Genomic DNA, 16,379 nt, shown 5'->3' with positions numbered 1-16,379 from the left:
GAAAGAGACTTAGTGGAAGGATTGGAGTCCAGGTGGGGAAGAGAAGCAGAGTCCAAGTCCTTGGTTGAATGGGATGGGGGGGGTGATGGCTGCTTATCCAGGATGGAAAGGGGTCCTTGTCCAGTAGGCGTTGTCCAGAGGGTGGATGCCAGCAGGGCCTCTGGGTGGATAGGTGGTGTGACATGGTGCTGTTCCAGATGGAGAGGGCATCCCAAGGAGTCAGTCTTCAGTACCCTTTTATGGGTCAAACTTTTTTTTTTTTGAACCTACCTTTTTTTTTTCCTTCTGTTTTTTTTGCACTGGTCCTGGAAGCACTGTAATACCAGGTCAATGCATGGAGTGGATGGAGCAAGCTCCGGTTCCACCACCCAACACCAAAAAGAATCTGCTCAATATAGACCTCCTGTGGAGGACATATCAGAGACAATCACCTGCTACCTATGATCTCCTATGGGGAGGACCTGTCCAGGCAAGGTCAGTCCTGTTCCAGGGGGCTCTTCTTACTGAGCATGTGCAGCCTGGCACAATGGTGGATTGCCTCATCTTTTGTTTCTTGAATGCTGAGGGCTAGGTCTTTGGTCCAGGTATTGCTTTTGATGGTTTGGTCATTCAGAGGGAACTATTTTTAGGCCTACTGCTATTGTGTCTCAAGCACTCTTATTCATTCCCATTCATTCAGGAACCAAGTTACATAGGAGGGGTAGTATGAGTCATTGGTTACACAACCAGGCCTGGGAACAGGATGGAGACTTGACAAACAAAATGGAAACTTGACATGACTTATGCTAACTTATATATGTAGGCCTAAATCATATAGTACCAGTAAAACAGTAATATAGAACAGTAAAAATCAATATAAACATAATAGTTATACAATATAAAGAAGGAGGAAAAAACCAAAACAAATACAAGTTGCTACCAAAATAAAATGCTGAAGCTTATCCTATGTCTTAGCTCACTTACACTTATTTATAGGGAATAGAGAGGGGAAAGGAAAAGTCAGAAATAGTTGGGGAAGAGTAGGGAATTCATTTTTTAAAAAAAAAGGAAAAAGAAAAACTGGGGGTTTTGCTACACTACTTATATTAAAAATCTTTTCTCAGTATGATTCAGTAGGAGAAAAATCCTTTTACTCCACAGCCCTGTCCCTCCCCACACCAGCTGCTGCTTTTCCATGGTGAGGGGAGTGGGTGAGGGTGGGGAACGGAGCCTCCTACCACAGCTTTGGCCCCCACAGAGCTTGCCTCTACACAGCTGGGGACGTGTATGGCCCTCAAGCTGCCTCCTTTGGCTGGCCAGCAGGGCTGCTTGCCCCAGTTCTATGCCCCCCCTCCCCCTCACCTATGCAGGTGGCTACCTGTCAGCAGAGGCAGGGGGAGCGGGGAGGGAAGGGGAAGTGAGGAAGAGTGGGGGGAATGGAGGCCCCACCTCAGCACAGATGGGGGGCATGCAGTAAGGGCTTCCTCCTGCCACTGCCCTTCTACAGAGCACTCCTGTCCTCACTGCCCAGCTTGGGCCTCCCAGGCTGAATGATGCATCTTGCCGGCTGCTGCTGGTGCCAGGCTTTGGCGGGACATGCCAGGGGGCTTTCAAAGTGACTAGATATGATACTAAACACATCACCTTCTTGTGTGCTGTTGACTACACTGGTTACAGTATATCTTAATTTCATTAACCTAATGGGCTATCAGGATTGGGAGGACCCAGTGGTTTGATATTTCAGATACTTAAAAATATACTCAGTTTAATTTCTTTCACGTAGCATGCCTACTAAGTAAATAGTTGGCTATATTAGATATTGAATTTAAACTGAATAAATCATTCTGGGTCTGGTAGCTAGTCTATGTCTGCAAAGATAATATATGAAATAACATACTTGTATGTGTATGTGTGTATCCATATATGTGCACAGGAAAAGAATATATAATCTGCTTTGTGGGCCCACAGACCTTTCCTTTGAGTGAAATAAAAAAGGGTGTGCTGAGGTCCAGAGCAGCTGAACAGAACATTCACAGGGATAACTGGACAACAGTTATGAACTTCTGTACCCTGTGACATAATCCTATAATCAGTGGGGACCCTGAAACCCTCCCTATTTCCTTTATCAATGAATTTGAAAATGTACTATTACCAACATTCCTTATGAGCCAGCAAAATGTTTATGTTCTGGCTCATTGGTGGAATCTTTTCTGTTCTCCTGTCTTGAACAGCCCCCAGAGCATTCCAGAAAAACAAAGTTTGAAGATCAACAAGGGTTCAGCTCATGAACATCTGGGTGGTGGTGGTGGGGGATGTGGAGGGAAGGGGGAGGAGTGGTAGTGGTTTTTTTTCTGAAAGGTGCTCAGCTCAGAACACTGAGACTGGCAAACTTTCTTGTCCCAACCTCCCTACCTCCTTTTGCTAGTCGTCATTCACACCCAAATTATTTACTCTTTTTATCAGGAAAGAGAGCAGCATTTGGAATATTTTAAACCATTATGTTAATCATCAAGATACAACCTGTGATTTTTATGTGGTGGGTCTATAACTGCTGAGCACTTCTGCAGGATTCTAATATGAGCAATAAGCTGAGTGAAACTGGGAACATCCTGTGCAGAAACATCCTCTGTCTCTTCTGGGCATGTGTGGTATAGCCACACACAACTATCTGAGTTCAGTGACTGGTGTCACTGTCTGAGACTGCTAAGGCCTTTCCTTTTTATCTTAATTTAAAACACAGATGCTGAGGTAGAAAAAGCTCTTTCGAGACATTCAACACTCCTTCAGTCTTATGAAAAGGGAAGTCTGTAACATGTAAAAGCTATGTTTTAGTTCTTCAGTTGAATCACTAAGCTATAAAGTGGTGTTTATATCTATGTAGTTGCATGGATATTTTCTGTTGCACCATTTGTGTAAAGTTTACTCCTCTATCTTGGCTACAGAAGCACTCCCTTGTCGAGCCACTATGACTGCTTCTATAGAGTGACTCACATGTACTGGGTAAGCTTCTATTTCATTTTCCATACCCAAATGATGGTTACCCAGCAGTGTAAATGCCCAGCTACAATTTCAGGACTTAGTCTCAGCCAGGTATTAAGAGATTTTTGCCAAACTCCCCTGAATAATTTCAAGCTGGGGAATAGATATAAAAAAAGGTCTCACAGACTGGACTGCTGGACAAGTTATTTTTTTGTTTCAGCTCATTAAATAATCAACCACAACAAAACAATCAGAACATATCACAGTCTAAACTGTCTGCAAACAAGCCAAAGAGATAATGAAAAATACAGATATGGAACATTTAATGATGGTGTTGCCAAGTCCTTCTGCTTCTTTGCTTGTGGAAAACTCTAGTGGTTTTCCAAGTTCCAGTAAACTGCTGGAATATCAGCAATTTGGTAGTCATTCTTTTGACCTCTGTTTCTCAAACCAAGAGGCATAAGGGTTCAGTATGATCCCTGGACCAGGGATACTGACTTGGGATGCTTAATGAAGATACAAAAGGGCATTAGACACCTAGATAGATATAGTTGCCTAAATGTGAATCTATTCTACACTGCTCAGATTCCTGAAAAACAGTTAACAAAAAGGAAGGGTGAATCTCTTTGCCTGCTAATTGCTTTTTGTGTCTTAGTCTCATGGCTACAATGTTACCTGATACAAAACATGAGTGTTATGTCTTTTTTCAGAGACTTAAGCAGGGTGAAAAAGCATCATAATTAGGGTAGAAATGGTAAAGGGCACTCCCTATGCCTTGAGCCCCTGGAATGGCAGGGAATTATTTGAGCAACATATAGCCAGATGACACTAGCAAATGAACTGTGCCCTCTGCTACAGAGGAAGGCAAAACCATCCCACTGTCTTTGAAAATCTGACTGGGGGAAAAATTCTCTTCTGATCCCAGTCTGGTGATCTGTTTGAGCCTGAGCTTCTGACCAAGAGCCAAACACCATAGAAACTTCTTGCGATCCTTGACATGAACCCACACAATATCTCACCTCTACCAGTGGTGAATCTGCTGCTTTACTAGAAAGCAAAACAAGAAACAAAATCAGAAGCCCCCCATCCCCTCCCCCCCCAAAAAGGGAACAGAACAAAACCAAAAGCCAAATTGTGCATTCAAGGACGAAAGAACGTTTCTCACAGGCAACCCATGGAAGCTTTGAAGCACAGGATAAATTGATTAAATACAATTTAGTACAACATAAACAGAACTCAATAAATAGAGTAAATATAACAAGTTAAAGGAAGAGGATGATGACAAGTGGAGGAAAACTAATCCAGAAAGAGCTATCACTAGCCTAACATCCAAAACCACAGAATTCCCAATGATCTCAACTAAGCTATATCTTCAAAAAGACATCAAACATGCCTCAAAAACCTTTTGATATTGCAGGATAATTATCCCTAGGGCAAAAAATGCTCCAGTGTTGAACTTGCCCTGACCACCAGGAAGCCACATCTCATATTCTCTAACTTCAGGCTATATGCTGGATCCTGGTGGCACCATCAGCATAGTTAAGAAGCTTATGCCACCAGACACTTTATGTAGAAGAGACTCACATGGAAATCAAGTCTTCTTTCAACCCAGTTTTGGAGGGCTACCACTAGATACCTGTTTGTTGGAGACTGCAGGGATAGCATAATACCTTCTCCAGACAGCACTGCTCAGTCAGGTAGGGACGTAGTATTTTATCATGACAAGGATTTTATTATGCTGAGAATTGTTTACCCTGTGCTCTTTGTAAGCACAGGTGCAAATGATACCCTTTTACTCGGTTGTGCTATGTCTGGTATTTGATTTCCACTGAAGGGTCAGCACTTTTGCAGGTGCTAATTCTAAGTGAAAACAGCAGAAGAGATCCATGGTTGATATTCAGCATGAATTGGTGTATGCATGACATGGCTGGTGTATCCTTCTTTTCAAAATAAGAACTAGCTGGCAGTTCCTGATTACATGTACATTGGGCCAACAGAGCCAAATTCTGCCCTTAGATCTTCTATGTGGTTAGAGCTCTGTATCACTCTACAGCTTTGATTCACAGCAGGATTTGAAACATTTTAGTTCTTCTTCAGGTCTTTGCTCTATAAGCTGCACTTTGGATTTTGAGCTTTGGAGGTTTCCTTGATTGAAGTCAGATAATCTTAGGTAAATCTGGACCCAATTTTTATAACCAAATCCCAAACCAAGTAATTTTGTTCTACTAGGCATGACAATGTGGATCCCACTGAAAGTCACATGAACATCTGAGGACACACGATTCATTTTTTCACCCAGAGGAGAGTACTATTTTTGTCAGGGTGCTAGGTGAGATAGTCATCTCCCTGCCTAGAAGACATCAGAGCTCTCTAACCATAGTGTTTCCAAGTTTAGCCCACCAGAGGGAAAGGCATCACTCACACATTCTTCCTCTGTCTCTTCTGGGCATGTGTGGTATAGCCACACACAACTCTCTGAGTTCATCAAGCCTGCCAAAATGGAGCTGCCTTTCAAATAGCTTTAGAAAGTATTGCCAAGATCTATAGTAATGTTATTTAAAGACCTTTTAAGAAAAGCCCTCCCCTTCAGTGTGTTTTTGGCTTGTACTCTTATTTGGAGAGAACAAAAATAATGCTATATTTCTTTGTGACATTATTTAAAATCTTTTAAAGGAGCAGTTCCTCTCTTCTTTACCCGAACAATTGATACCTGTGGTAAGATTAATATTTCTGAGGTGGGAATGTGGAACAAGACTGCTCCTTAAAAGGACTTTAAATAATGGAGGAGCAATATTTTATAAATGCAATGTTGAAAAATCTTTACTGAAGAAGAATAGCCAGGGAGCTGTCCTTTTCTTGGATGTACTTTCCTGGCTTGTCTTTTCTCCCTGGTGTTTGTCCCACTGGTTTCAATGGTTGCTGATGACCACAGTGCTGCACCTGCAATTCAAAGATGATTAGATTGACAGGGATGGCACTGCAGGGATTTTTCTCCATGATTCTTATTAGTTGCTTTAAAAACCAGCCTTCAACGACCACTCAGCAAAACCACCCAAAATGGCTGCAAAGCATAAGTAAAGCTGCCACTGTAGAAACTTTTACCTCTAGATCTCACATTTAGGTTCCAGTCTAGAATACTGGAAGGGATGGGCAGCTCTAACAAGAATAAAAATTAGTTAAATTTTGACAATGAGTCACATGTTCACACAAAAGAGTACTTCATTCCTAGACCTGTCAGTCAGTCACCTTTCATGGAACTAAATCCGGCTAACACCTCTCTTAAGCCAAATTAACAAGATAGCAAAATATCCTGGCCACACTGTCGTCAGCAGAAAAACTCTCACTGACTTCAGGGAGGTCAGGATTTCACCCTACACTGTGGCAACTGTCATAACAACACTTATCCAACTTCTCAGAATCTATTAGGGTCTGTGCACCAGCTGAATTCTCCAAATAAAGGAGACAATACAAAACTGTGGAAAAGGAAGCTTGAAGTGATGTGAGATCATTTTTGAGAAATAGATAAATGATGTTTCTATTACTATTTCATTATTCACTATTTTAAGTCAATTATTTAAGCAAAATAAAAGTGGAATAAGAGAAGATCTCTATAGAATGGAGATGCAATATACTGCAATAAAGGAGTCCTTCAAATAAGAAGCAATTGATTATATTGACTGTTAGGGTGACAATAATTTGCATATTAGCAAGCACTGGATTTACAGCTGAATAAAAGGCATGACCTGTGACCTAGCAGAGCTCCTGACCACAAGGCAGAATGATATCTAAGCCATCCATTTGCTTATGCTAAGTAACCAACTTAACTGTGTCAACCATTTGCTGAGGAAAAAGCAGCAAGTGAATCTGTGTGCTGTGAATGAGGTGACGTTTTAGAAGTGTGGAAGATGGTACAACCTAAGACAGAAAAACAGACTGGAATGTGAAAAACAACACATAATTGGTAAGAGAATCTGAGCTGAACATATGCAAAAAGGTGAATGGTGATTGGTGAAGAAGCCTCCAGAAGCTTCCAGGTTTTGGTCAAAGTCCACTCATTGCCCAAAGAGCAGGAGTCAAGGTTTTAGACATGCACTCATAGCAAAAAGACATGTAAATGAATAAAATGCATAGACAATTCCATGTTAATGAAGCAAACAGTAAACAGAGGCGGAGCTTGACATGGGAGGAGAAATGGGTGGAACAGGAGGAGGAACAGAGGTGGAATGAATGTTAATGAGTATAAACCAAAGTGTATAAATGTAGGAAGAACCTATTGTTTGGGGCAGGACCTTGTCTCTTATGCCATGAAGCCCCTTCCTTGTCTGAACCTGTCTCCATTCTGAATAAAGCTGTTGTGAGCAATGTGTGCTGGTGTTTGCTCCCTGCTCTGCTCTGGCTAATGAGTAACAGGATCCATGGGTAATTGGATCGTCATCTCCCTAGTCGTTGGGTGCTACATGGAGTCGGGGTCTAACTTTGACACTGATCCTTTTGTGATACACATAGTGTCGTATAATGACCCAGATATTTTCCAGGTCCAGACTTAAGAAAGAGCAATTTCTAAAAGAGTTGCTACTATGGATAAGAACTAGGTGAGGCTCGTGATCTACAGAACAGTTACTATTTTTTTTTTTCATTATACTATTGAAGTAGCACAGAGATACTTCAGTCATAGAGCTCATTGTGCTAGGGACTATGAAGTTAATTTGCCATCATCCTAAGACTCCTTCACAACCCGATGACTGTATCCATCCTTTGCCATTCGAACTGGCGTCAAGCAGTGCTCTGTGATCACCCCAAATTCATTTTCCATCTTTCTTGTGGTCATCAGGATGCTCAGCCATGACCATCTGCCACATGATATTGGAACTGAGTACAGGATGGATGGAAACATTTTCAATTTCTCCTGCCTCTTTGCAAAAACAAAAGTTACATCAGCCTCGATTGTAGAACTTAAGTACACTGATGATTTTGCTGTCATTGCACATATTTAGAAAGGCCTATAGACAGCCCCTAACTGCTTCTCTCAAACATACCAGTGCCTGGGACTGACCCTTAACAAAGGAAAACAAAGGTGCTTTGCCAGCCTTCTCCGGGCCAATCAACTCCTCTGGCAAAAATCCTCATTGACAGACAGGAGCTAGAGAATGTTGAAAACTTTGCATACCTCTCCTCAGCAGCAATCTCTCAAAGAAGGCCAACAGTAATAAGGATATCCAGTATAGGATCTGATGTGCCAGTTCTGCTTTTTGAAGACTGAACCATTGTGTGTTCAATGATCATGACATCAGGACTCAAACCAAGCTCCTACTAACATGAATGGTGTGTGCTCCCGGCAGCTGGAAGTGTACCGGTGATAAGCAGGAACTCCCGCAGATACTCCTGGTGCTGTCAGTGGTGGCAGGGGGTGGGGTGGTGAGTGCCAGTGGGTTGGCAGCCACCCACAGATGCCACTGGCAGCATCATCAGTGGCCAGTGGGGATTGCTGACTGCCCCCAGATGCTGCCAGCGGTGTTAGCAGCAGGGGGTGGGTGGTGAGTGGTGACCTCTCACAGCAGCATCTACCCCCTGCATGTCACCCCTGCCTACTAATATAGAGCTGTGGTAGTCCCAACTCTTCTCTATGGTTGTAAAGATTGGGTGACCTACAGGGACCACCTGAAAAGCCTGCAACACTATCACCAGTGCTACCTCTGGAAGATCCTTGGCATAAAGTGGGAAGATTGTCATACAAATGCCAGTGTCCTCACTGATGTTAACACCACCAATAGGGAAGCATTGATTATTTAACATCAACTGCAGTAGACAGGGCATTACATGCACACGCCTGATGCACTTTTACCAAAACAACTGCTATACTTCCAACTCAGCCAAGGACAAAGGACAGAGGAAGTGCTTCAAGAACACCCTCAAGGTGAACATTAAGAAGTATGGCATTGATACCACAAATTGGGAAAAACTAGGCAGGGACAGGGCTACATGACTATGCCTTGTGAGAGAAGGTATATTTTACTTTGAGGAAAACTGTCTCACCCTGAAGACAGAAAAATGACAGAACTGGAAGGAAAAGAAACAAGGCTGAGAAATCCATGGTCTGACCTCCCCTTTAACCAACACCTGTGGTGTTTGCTAGACAGTCTGAAGCTCTAGGATTGGCCTTTTAGCCATCAAAGGACTTATTTACAACCCTTTACTTGACCTGTAGGAGGGCATTTATAGACGTACTCTGGGAGCTGTGCTAATGAAAAGCAGCTGGAGCATTATGTGTATGTGTCCTCACACTGAAAAATGGCAGCGAGGCACTTTGAACTAAGGCTTATCAAATGAGCTCCACGCTCCAGAAGATTCAATTAATCAAGTCTGCTCTGACATGCTGTAATTACAGCATAATTACAGCGTGTCAGAGAAGCCTCCCTGCATGTGTATAGGAGCCTGGAGTGATCACCCTTGACCATGAGGGATTGCTGATGATGACAATACAAAGACAGAACGAAGAGACAGTCCATCCCCCAAAAATGTTACAATCTAAATAAAACTGACTGATTCAAACCCAAACGCTCCCTTTATACCCCTCAATTTTATATATAAAATTTTGGGCACAAAACTTGTCCTAGACATGGATGAATACATATAATTTTGTAGGACTGAGAGATGTTTTCTAAAATGTCTTTTCACTTGGAGGATATTTCCAGTTTTCATTTTTACACTTTTAAACATTCACACTGAAATATTTAAAATCAGGGGCCTAAAGGTAAACATGTAAATGTAAAACCAGATTAGAAGTCTAGTAAATATGATACAGAAGGAAAGGTCAGAAAAAGTGGGATTATTTAACCTGGAGGAGAGGGAAATGAGGTGGAAGGGATTTGATAATAGTGCTCAAGTACCTGAAGGGTGTTTATAAAATAGATGGTGACAGATCATTCTTTGTGGCCATGGGGGATGATGGGACAAAAAGTAATGATCTTGAATTTCAACAAGGGAAATTTGCATTGAATACTCAGATGAACTTTCTAATTATGAAGGTGGCTAAGCAATGGAACAAATTGCCCAGAGAGGTGGAATTTTCCCTCCCTGGAAGCTTTTAAGAGCAGGTGAAACAAACACTTGATGGAGGTGGTTTAAACCAGGGGTGTCCGCCCTTTTTGAATGTGGGGCTGGATCATGAACTTTTTATCACCAAGTGGGCCGGCCAGCCATATTCAAAGACCTCACAGGAAGCGGTATCACATCACCCCCCTGAAACAAAAGTACAGTGTTTACTTTCATTTCACATTGCAGCACCTCGGGTCTCAGAAAGCAGCTTGAAGGGCCGCATGGTGGCCCATGGACTGTATGCTGGACAAGCCTGGTTTAGCCAAAAATAATCCTGCTTTGAGCTGGTAGTTGGACTAGATGATAGAATCATAGAATCAGAAGGGACCTAGACAGATCATCTAGTCTGACCCCCTGCCATGGGCAGGAAGGAGCACTGGGGGTGGCAGGAGTCAGAAGACCCCAGCCAGGTGCCTATCCAGTCTCCTCTTGAAGATCTCCAGGGAAGGTGAGAGCACCACCTCTCTGGGAAGCCTGTTCCAGGCTCTGGCCACCCTTACTGTGAAGTAGTTCTTCCTAATATCCAACCTAAACCTATCCTCCCTCAGCTTGTGGCCATTGTTCCTGGTGACTCCAAGCGGGGCCCTGGTGAATAGACCTTCCCTGAGTCCCTGCTGGTGGCCCCTGATAAAGTTGGAGGCAGCCACAAGATCCTCCCTCAGTCTCCTCTTGCGGAGACTGAAGAGATTCAGGTCCCTCAGCCTCGCCTCATAGGGTTGGCCATGGAGGCCCCCAACCATACGAGTGGCCCTCCTCTGGACCCTCTCCATGTCCTTCTTGAAGTGCGGCGCCCAGAACTGGACACAGTATTCCAGCTGCGGCCTGACCAGTGCCACATAGAGGGGGAGCAAGACCTCTCTGGACATGTTAATGATGCCCTTGTTGATGTATGACAGGGTGCAGTTGGCTCTGCTTATTGCTTGGTCGCACTGGCCACTCATATTCATCCTGGAGTCAATCCTGACTCCAAGATCCCTCTCTGCCTCTGTGCTGCTGAGAGGGTCAGCCCCTAACCTATAACCATAATGCTGATTCCCTCTCCCCAGGTGCAGCACCCTGCACTTGTCCTTGTTGAACTGCATCCTGTTCAGATCCGCCCACTTCTCCAACCTATCCAGGTCTGTCTGGATGCGGTCCCTGCCTGCCGGTGTATTCACTTTAGCCCACAGCTCGGTGTCATCAGTGAACTTGAACAGGGTGCTCTCCACACCCTCGTCCAGGTCGCTAACGAAGATGTTGAACAGCACCGGCCCAAGGACTGAGCCCTGGGGGACTCCGCTGCCCACACCCTCCCAGGTCGACTTTGACCCATCCATCACCACCCTCTGGGTGTGCCTCTGAAGCCAGTTTGCCACCCATGTGACTGTGCATTTGTCAGTGCCGCAGTCCCTCAGCTTGCCCACCAGAACTGGATGGGACACTGTTGCACCCGCTGGGCCTCGATCATCTGGTCCCTTGCCGCCTGGCTCTGGATTTTGATAGTGGTCTTCCGCTCTGTCCCTAAAAGGTATAGGGCCACAGTCTCTTGCCTCGGACAGTCTTATCCCCTCCTAATCCCGCCTGCCATGACTTTGATGATCTATCAGTGGTGGAGGCGTCTAACCGTCCGGGTCCAGTTGTCCCAGGCCGAGGCGTGATGTTCTTTGCGAGGCTCCAACCTCCCCTGTACCTCGTCCTCTACCCAGCCCTGACGGCGTGCTTGTGTTGTTGCCAGCGGCCGACCCTCTCTATGCATGAAGTCCTCCTGGCCCCGCTTGGATCCAGTTGAAGGCCAAGTAAAACTAGGTCCTTTAACTACTGAGCTCTTGGTAGCCCTCTGCCTGCCTTCACCCCGGCGTCCCGGGCAAAATAACAACTAACAAAATAAAAGGAAGAGAGGCTGACACCAAAATCGTCTACCACCTCTTGATGCCCCCTTGATTACTATCCTGGGGTGCCTAGTAATAGCGTGCTCTCCCTTCACCAGCTACCCCCTTTAGTGCTACCTCCCCTTGCTCTTAGTGTACTTAACGTGTGTCCACCCTCGACGTCCCTCCGAAAAGAACCCTTCCCTCGATGGGCTCTCCCGGGTTCTCCATCCAGGATGTGAGGGTCTTAACTGGCCCCTTGCTTGTCTACCTCTTTTATGGACGACTCACTGGCCCAAGTCTCTGTCAACAAGGTCCCTCCTGTAGGCGCTCTTTGTGGCGTTAGGGTAATATACAGCCGGGATACCTTTGTCCTCCTCAGTTCGGCAGCAGTGTCTTTAGATGGACGCAGCTCCGGACATTTCCCTGCCCCATGGGCAGTATTCCCCAGTTCCTCCTCCTCCTCGGTGAGCCCTGGAGTTCCTCTTTCTGTGCTTTTTCTCCACCTCTCCTCCCCTTCCATCCTGCTGTCTCCCCTTCTTATACTTCCATGCCGGCTCTCCTCCCCCTTCTCCCCAGCTGCTTTCACTTTAAAAAAACCGCGGCTAACAAGTTGCGCGGGTCCCGCCACCGCTTTCAGTTCCGCCGGGTTCCTGCAGTAGGTAGGGTGTTTTTGCTCATTCCCCCTTTCTTTTTGTTTTCCCTGGGGTGTATTGTCCCCCAGGGTCCCTCCTTAACCCTTCGGGGTCCATGTCCTTCCCTTGCCCCAGGACAACTGTGTTGAAGGTCTTCTGGAAGTCCAAGAAGATGACATCGACTTCCTCCTTCACATCTAAGCTCTTTGCTACCTGGTCATAGAAAGAGACCAGGTTAGTCAGGCAGGATCAGCCTTGCATGAACCCATGCTGGTTACCCCTCAACATCACTTCCCCTGCAGGGCTCTCAGAAATGTGGCCCTTGATAATTTTTTCAAAGACCTTCCCCAGGATAGAAGTGAGGCTGACTGGCCTGTAGTTGCCAGGCTCTTCCTTCCTCCCCTTCTTGAAAATACGGACCACATTGGCCCTTTTCCAGTCCTCAGGGACTTGGCCCAAGCACCAGGAGTCCTCGAACAGCCGTGCCAAAGGCTCTGCAATGACACCAGCCAATTCCCTCAGCACCCGCGGATGAAGGTCATCCGGGCCTGCTGACTTGGACACATCTAAGCCCTCTGGGTAATCCTTAACTAGGTCTGAACTAACTGTCGGGGGACTCGCATCCTTCCCCGGCCTCTCTACGCTGTCACCCGAGAGCACCCCATTGTCAGTGGACAAGAACATGGAGGCAAAGAACTTATTGAAGAGTTCTGCCTTCTCTCGTGCGTCCATCACCAACTGCCCTGCCCTGCCTCGTAGGGGTCCAATGTTACCCCAAGACTTCTTCTTGCTACCTATATACTTGAAAAAGTACTTTTTGTTATCTTTAATCCCAGAAGCTAATCTAAGCTCCAGTGCTGCTTTAGCCTTCCTCACCAAATCCCTACAAGCTCGGGTCAGGGAGGTGTACTCCTCCTTTGTCCCTGCCCCCTGCTTCCACTGCCAGTACGCTTTTTTCTTTGCCCTCAGGCCAGTCTGGATATCTGCGCTCAGCCATGAAGTTTTCTTGGACCCTTTTCCCACCTTCCTGCGCAGAGGAATTGCGTCCTGCTGGGCTCCAAGGATACCTGCTTGAGGAAGGACCACCTTTCCTGGACCCTCATACTAGCTACCCCCTGGGCTCCAAGTGCCTCCCTTACTACTGTCCTGAGCACATCGAAGTTGGGTTTCCTAAAGTCAAGCATTTGCACTGTGCTAGTTATCCTCCCCACCTTTCTCTGAATAGCAAACTGGATCATTTCATGATCACTATCCCCTAGCCTCCCTTGTACTAGCACCTCCCCCACCAGGTCATCCCCAGAGGCTGGTATACCAGATCCAGTATGGCGTTTCCCCTAGTAGGGACGAGCACCTCCTGCACAAGGTGTAGGTCCTGTATGCACATCAGGAACCTTTGTGAGTGGCTAGACCTAGCCGACCGCTCTTCCCAGTTAATGTCAGGGTAATTCATATCACCCATGACCACAACATCCTTTGCACACATGGCTTCCCCCAGCTGCCTGGAGAATTCCAGATCCAGCTCTTCCTCCTGATGTGGTGGCCTGTAGTAAACCCCTACCCTTTAACCAACACCTGTGGTGTTTGCTAGAGAGTCCCTCAGATCCTGGTGAACACTCCTGATAAACTTACAGGCAGCCATCAGATCACCCCTGAGCCTGCACTTTTCCAGATGAAGAGTACCATAGCTCTCAGCCTCTCATCATAAGGTCTGTTTTCCTGACCTCTGATCACATGCGTGGCTCTCCTCTGGACTCTCTCAAGCTTCTCTACATCCTTTTTGAATTGTGGAGCCCAAAACTGGATGAAGTACTCCAGCAGTGGCCTCACCAAGGCCGAGTGCAATGGGAGAATGATGTCCTAGGATTTGCTTGAGAAGCGTCTATGGATGCAAGCCAGCATTTTGCTTACTTTACTAGCTGCAGCATCACATTGATGGCTTATGTTCATCTTGTGGTCAGTCATGACCCCCAAATCCCTTTCGTTTATAGTGCTAGCCACTGTAGCACTGCCAAACCTATAAGCATGCTGCAGGTTTTTCTTCCCAAGATGGAGAACCTTGCATTTTTCGGTGTTAGACACCATCAGGTTCTCATCTGCCCATTTTCTGAGTCTGTCAAGGTCAGCCTGGATCACCCTCCTGTCCTCAGGTATGGATGCTTTACCCCAAATTTGGGATTGCTGAAGAACATCCAAAATTCATTTTTTAAAATACCCCAAAATCCACATTCTCTGACAATTAGAACAAAACAGAAAAAGAGAGGGATTGATCAGATGTGCAATGTTTTATTGCTATATTACAATGTTCAAGCAATTTGGAAGCATACCAGATTTATTACCATCATAATAAAATAAATCCTAAATATTTATATGTTTTAATGTTTGCTCTTGGTTTCCTTAGCACATGGTGTGTGTGTGTTGGGGGGATGTGGGTTTTGCAGGAGGGGGTGGGGGGACGTGTGGGGGGTGTGATTCAGCGTGTGGTTAGGTGTGGAGGGCCTGTGGGTGTGGGGGATGCTTAGGAGGGTTGGCTCCCCTGCCCCATTCAGGGCAGAGGCCCCCACACAGCACATGAACTGCCTTGCCTGCAAGGTCCCAGCCCACCCCCAGGGGCTACAGCCCTCCTTCAAATTCCCTCCCCCCTGGGTCTCTTACCCCCTGCTTGTTGTCCCACTCCTCTCCAGCCTAGGGAGAGGGGCAGGAGAATGAGCAGGAGGCTGGAGACAGCAGGGTAAGTCTCCAGCTCATCTCCTGGGGCTTGTTTCCAGCCTCTAGCTCACCTCCATCCCCCTGTTCATTCTTCTGCTTGGACTCCAATACTCCAGAGCCTGGAGATGAGCAGGAGGCTGGAGAGGAGTGGGGGAGCAATCAGAAGGCTGGAGACAATTCAGGGATTTCCCCCAGTTGACTCCAAGCTCCTGATCATTCCCCCTCACAGCTCCTCCCATTGCTCCCCTGCTCAGCTCTAGTCTCCCACCTCCCACACTGCCTGCAGCTTACCAGCAGCGGCATTGGTGATCAGGGCCGCTCGGGGACTCATGACATAGCCCCCCTCCTTGCATGGTGTAGAGCAGCGGGGGGCACTGGGGCTCAGACTTGGCTGCCTGGCACCCATTCTGCAGCTTCCTCATTGTGCGAATGTGGCCCAGCTCAGCAGGGTGCTGTGTGCTGTCTGGAAGCTCAGGGGTGCTGTGGCTGTCACCTGGGGCTTGGCACCACTTAGCCCGAGTGGCTGGAGATCTGAGACAGTGCAGGGCACCCTGCCGAGCTGGGCACACCCGCACAATGTGACACTAGGGGTGCCAGGCAACTGGGGCCAAGCCCCACTGCCCCCATGCAGGGGGGCTGCGCCATGAAGCCCTGAGCAGCTCTGACTGCTGCTGCTACTGCTGGTGGGTGTGGGGGGGCTGGGGCCAGGTGGGAGTGAGCAGGGAGTGGAGGAACAAACGGGGAGTTGGGGGAACAAACGGGTGCTGGGACCAGGTGGACCCCCGATATGGTCCCATCTCTCCCTCCTCCAGCCTCCCCAACCCCCTACTTACCTGGCATGAAGCCAGGTCCAGGTCCCTGTAGCTTGTGCTGCTGCTTGCCCCGCACAGTCAGGCAGCATGCTTCAGCGCCAGGGTAAGGGCCAATCATAGAGATGCTCTGACTGGCTACCAGAGTGTCTCTGTGGAGATCCGAACCTCTGGTTGCCTCAGGTCATGGTCCTTGCCCTGCCCCGCTTTTTTCTCCTGGGGTATTTTTTGACCCCTGGATATCCTTTTTTGTTCTCATATGCACAAAAAAGACTGCCTTTTTGTTCCCACACGTGCCTCTTGCAGCGTCTCAAAGTGGGTTGAGATGC

The 16,379-nt window shown here is 46.7% G+C and overlaps 1 pseudogene; it reads right to left on the bottom strand.

Annotated features, from left to right (window-relative positions):
- Window positions 1–289: 289 nt before the first annotated feature.
- Window positions 290–465, bottom strand: LOC149870857 (U2 spliceosomal RNA; annotated as a pseudogene).
- Window positions 466–16,379: the final 15,914 nt, after the last annotated feature.

Source organism: Crocodylus siamensis, chromosome 2 (genome assembly GCF_052110815.1).
Source record: "Crocodylus siamensis isolate JL-2025a chromosome 2, ASM5211081v1, whole genome shotgun sequence".
Lineage (NCBI taxonomy): Eukaryota > Metazoa > Chordata > Crocodylia > Crocodylidae > Crocodylus > Crocodylus siamensis.
This window is presented reverse-complemented; position numbering and strand designations above follow the sequence as displayed.